Source organism: Mus caroli, chromosome 18 (genome assembly GCF_900094665.2).
Source record: "Mus caroli chromosome 18, CAROLI_EIJ_v1.1, whole genome shotgun sequence".
In the NCBI taxonomy this organism is placed as follows: Eukaryota; Metazoa; Chordata; class Mammalia; order Rodentia; family Muridae; genus Mus; species Mus caroli.
Window position 1 is genome coordinate 77184181 of NC_034587.1, and position 4756 is coordinate 77188936.

At 49.4% G+C, this 4756-nt stretch overlaps 1 pseudogene; it reads right to left on the bottom strand.

The window, feature by feature from the left end:
• Positions 1-4531: 4531 nt before the first annotated feature.
• LOC110285170 overlaps positions 4532-4756 on the bottom strand; it is an 878-nt pseudogene continuing 653 nt past the window's right edge.

Sequence of the window (4756 nt, forward strand, 5' to 3'; positions counted from 1 at the left end):
GAGGCGACATCAAAGGCTGCCCCAGCAATTCGTGTGCATTTCCCTCAATTAAGGGCATTTCCTGTCCTCTCTGCTTCTGCGTTCGCCCCGCCCCCCCCCTACCCCTTTACCCCCCCCCCCCCCGCCTCCCACGGCACCAGCCTGTTCTACCGGCACTCCGGGGGACCAGAGATTTGTAGTTGATTTCCCCCAGGAGCGTGCATGAGGACGCATGTACGCGCGTGGGAGCAGGAGCAGGCTCATCGAAGGTCTATCGAGGCCGGCCGGATTTTCGGGCACATTAAGTGGAGGGAGGACAGGGTGAATGCCAAGGGAATGTATTCCTGCCTCCTGGACCTTTCTGGGCCCCAGAGCCCAACCTTAAGAGGCTTCACTTCTGGCCTTGCCAGTGGCGATCTTTATGGACCCCAAGTGCAAGATTCTCAAGAGGCCCCTCCATTTAACACATCACTGGCTTTGATCCCTTCCCACATGCATTTCTGTAACCTTCAGATGTCAAGAGCCAAAACTCTGTGGGGGTTGGGGACAGATGAAATGGGTGTAAGAATGTTGGGCTGCTAGAACCAAGGCCACCCCCTGCAGTTTCCTAATTAGCAGGAGCTGGGGCAGCACTGGGGGGTGGGGGGGTGGGGGAGGTCCCTCTGCAGTCTGTACTGCACCAGGCTGGGAGGACTGTCTTACACTCTATCGCCTCGGTGGAGGACCCTGGGCGGGGACCCTGGGAGCAAGGACTCTAATTTCTAACACTGCCATGTGGGTGGTGGAGGTAGGAGGTTTTAGTGCTCAGACTCGTTGTCAGGATCACGTACCTCTTGAGGCAAGAATCACCTCTTCTCCAGCTCTGGGTCTCAGTTCTTTAGAGGTTGCCGGGTCCTGAAGGATTCCACCACGTGGGGGCCAATTGGTCTATTGATGCTGGAACACAGCTTGTAGTGAAACACACCGTCAAGAGCTTGGCGATTACACAGAGCTGATCTAAGGCTCTTTGGAGACCCCAGTCTCCAAATATTCCCGTCAGTAAGGAATATGTTAGGATTCACGCAGGAAACAGAGCACCACTCTTCATAACAGGCTCAAACAAGTTTTACCAGGCAAGAACAGTTACTGTGGAGTAACTCTTGATGGTTCTTGGCCTTCTCATTGTCCCAGATGTCATTTGTTTTGGTGACAAGCTCCAAGTTCAGAGATGCAATTCTGCAGAAGGGAGAGGTAGGTGTTTATTCTAAGGCCAGGACTACCTCCTTACAAGACAGCCAGGTCTGGGTGGGGCTCCTGGTGACCTAATGCTGGCTTCTGAGGGAAACAGCCCTGTGGTGGGCCAGGCAGGGGCAGCGGGGTTAAGACTGTCCGGTTAGTTAGAATCTGCTTAGTCTATAGGAACAAGACATGACATTAAGGTAGAGTCTCTGTTAAGACCTGGGCAAAATGAGTTGGACCTGATTATTAAAGTGGATCAAGGGATTTCTCTCCAAGCAGAGGAACCAGGTTTAGGGAAAAACCCAAGCAAAACAGCTAAAGCACCAGAGGTTAACAGGATGCCCACCAGCACCTTTCTAGGTCTTCATGTCCTTTGGCGTGCTGGCACGGCAGAGAAGCCTGGCTAAGTGCATTCTGTGTCCAAAGCTCAGATGCTTAATGCATCAGGACTTTTCTGTTTAAAATAAAATGTAAAGACGGGAGGCAGCTTGGTGACAGAACACTTGCTTTGTGTGTGTGGGTCCCCAGCATCTATCCCAGCTCCCTCCACAGAAAAGGGAGGACTGTAAGCCTGCCATTCTGTATGGGGGAATGAAGATCAGTCACAAGAAAGGACAATTTAAGTGGCCATTTCAGCAACACACTAGAACATCCACCAGCATTGTAAACTTCAGAAAGCCGTGCTCTCCACACTGCAGAGTTTAATCACGCATCTTCAGGAGCAAGGAGGTCTCCAGTGTCCTTCAGCGGGCCACTGAAAGGTTGTAGTTTTGTTTTATTATAGATGTCTTACCAAGAAAGGACAACTCTATTCTTCAGCTCGGTGGCCCTGTGTTATTAGCATGTGGCCTTCTCTTGAGGAGTTGCAGCCTCTGTAGGCTGAATGTGAGGAAGGAAGGGGTCAAGAGAGTACTCTTGCCACTGCGGACAAGCAGGGGCCCTTTATTTACCCATCAGAGCTTCATGACAAAGTAAAGAAAGCCCATCCGAGAAGGGTGGCCGTTATGGGAGTCTGAGTGTGGAAGGCTAGAGAGAAGAGAGAAGGGCTCAGCAGCTGAGGCTCAGAATAGCTGGCAGGGCTCTGGAGGAGAGAGTGAGGGTCTGGGACAGTGGCTCCGGGGTCCCTAAGCCAGGACTCCTTGCAGAGAGTTCCCCTCTAGTGAAGCACAGAGCTGGAAGGTGTACGTCCTACAGATGACAAGAGCATCTCTCTGACTGCTCATTCTAGGCTGAAGTTCAGCCAACAGCCTTCAGTGTCTGCAGTGAGCGCCTCCCTAGCATGGGGATACCACCTACGGAGCAGTCTCCTTTGAGTTTGTTTGCTAAACCTAACAACTGAGGAAACCATTTCTGGCAAAGTTGAGACAAAGTAGTCTTCCTTTCCCACACATTCAGAGGATTGGCCGCCCAACCCCCAGCCCCCATCTCTCGCTGCCGCCATCTTCCCCAGTTGGGTCTCCTTTGCAGTTCTTATGTACCGGTACTGGAACATATGCTCGGTCTTCTGGTGCAGACTTCAGAACCAGGAGGAGGTTCCAGAAAGACCTCCTTGGCCATCACCACGTGCAGGACTGAATGAATGCCTGACAATTCAAGACAATGGCTGTGTGAGCATACATGCACGTACAATGAGCATGTGATACTTAACATAGATCCTGGTTGGATTCCTCACTGCTGCCCCCTGCAGCTAACCTGGAGGCAGTGTTGGAAACTCCTCCTCTTCCCCTCTCCCCCGTCCCCCATGCTGCTGTTGCTGCTGCTGCTGCTGGTAGTGGTTGTGGTGGTGCGTGTAAACATTTCCTGCAGCTTAGTTTGTCCCATGCCAGGGCTTCTAGGTGCATTGTGTAACTTCTGCACTCTTTCTGCTTTGGTTACTCATCGTCTGACAAGGGCATTGGGGTAGATTCCGAGATATTAGTGACATGGTCAAAGTTTGTTAGTAAAGGAACCTGCACTGGTGGGAACAGGCAAGGAGAATATTCCCGCCTTTGTTGGTCTGTCTATCTTGACCAGGCTGTGTGCGGCGTTTCTGCACCCAGTTTTCCCTTTTGCTTCCTGTGCAATGGTGCCGTTACCTTCTTCAGTAGCGGCCATCCAGATGAACATGACGGCGTGGCTGTTACTTTTTGGACAACTGAGGCAGAGTGCATTTTCTTCTGTAGAAGGGTTTGCTCAAACACTCTCTTTTCTCACCACTACCATCCTGGCTTTGCTGAACCATCTGAGCCCATCGCTCTTGGGTGGCTACCTACCTCTTCTCTGTGGAACATCAGACCTACCTGAAACAGTCAGCTTTCACCCTTGGCCACATTTTTTTAATCTAGTGTTTCTTTTGTTCTTGTTGCTCCTTTTCATTATTTTCAAGAATTGTTTCTATATGTGTTTTGCTTTCATGTGTGCACAGGTACCACGTCCGTGCCTGGAACTGGAGTTATAGATGTTATGAGCAGCCACGTGGGTGACAGGAACCGAACCTGCGTCTTCCGGAGGAGCAGTGCATGCGTTTAACTGATAATCCAGTTCTCTAGCCTCTTGTCTTTTTCTTCTTTTGGGAAAGTGTTTTGTTACACACCCTAGAAACCCAGCTCTCCCTGCCTGTGCCTCCCAAATGCTGGGATTACAGAGGTGTGCCATGAAACCCGGCATGGATCTTTTAGTATTTTCTTTGAGGAAGCTTTTCACGATTATTCCTACTTCACTCTTGGGGTTCTTCTGTTCTTCCCTCTTGTTATTCTTGGGGATCATGAATGCAGTTAAAACTGAATTTCAAAAGGGAATTTTTCACATCTCAAAACTGTCATGAAATTGTTCTCAAAGTAAGCCTTAATACACACACACACACACACACACGCGCACACACACCTGCACTTGCCATCTTGATGGCTGTCTCAGCTCTGTCCATCTCTGTGTCCCTGCCTCATACGGTGGGTGTCTGATGCTGTCACGGGAAGTGAAGCCTCATGATACCACTTCTGCCTATCTGATCAATACTTTGATCAGAGTCTCCTTTGTTTCCTTAACTCTGGTTTTACTCTTCCTGCTCCAGAGTGTGCTGTTTTGAGGGAGTTATATTTTCCACTTTGGTGCTCGCAGGATATTTCAAGACCTCTGAGAAAGGAGAAAGTGAACCACTGAGTCATATTACGTGGATAGGTGGGCTGGCTGCAGGGGATATTATTATCTGCGCCTTCAGCTAGGTTTGGGATGCTTGCCTGAGTACTAGAACCGTGTGTGTGTGTGTGTGTGTGTGTGTGTGTAATATTATTTGTTTATTTATTTATTTATTTATTTATAGAACAGCAAACACCTTTATTACACATGCTATGAACGAGGCTTATTTGCCTTTCCAGGCTTTGATCTTCTGCAGATGGAACTCCAGTTCCTCGCCTTGGAGCACATAGCACATAGCTCTGCCACACTGGCCTGGTCCTGAGGCAATACAGGCAAGAAGCTTGCCCTGCTGGAACGGATCCTTCAGATGACTGCTGATTTTGGCATTCTTTTTCCTTTCGTCGTATTTCTTTTGAATTTTTTTTTTTTTTTTTTTTTTTTTTTTTTT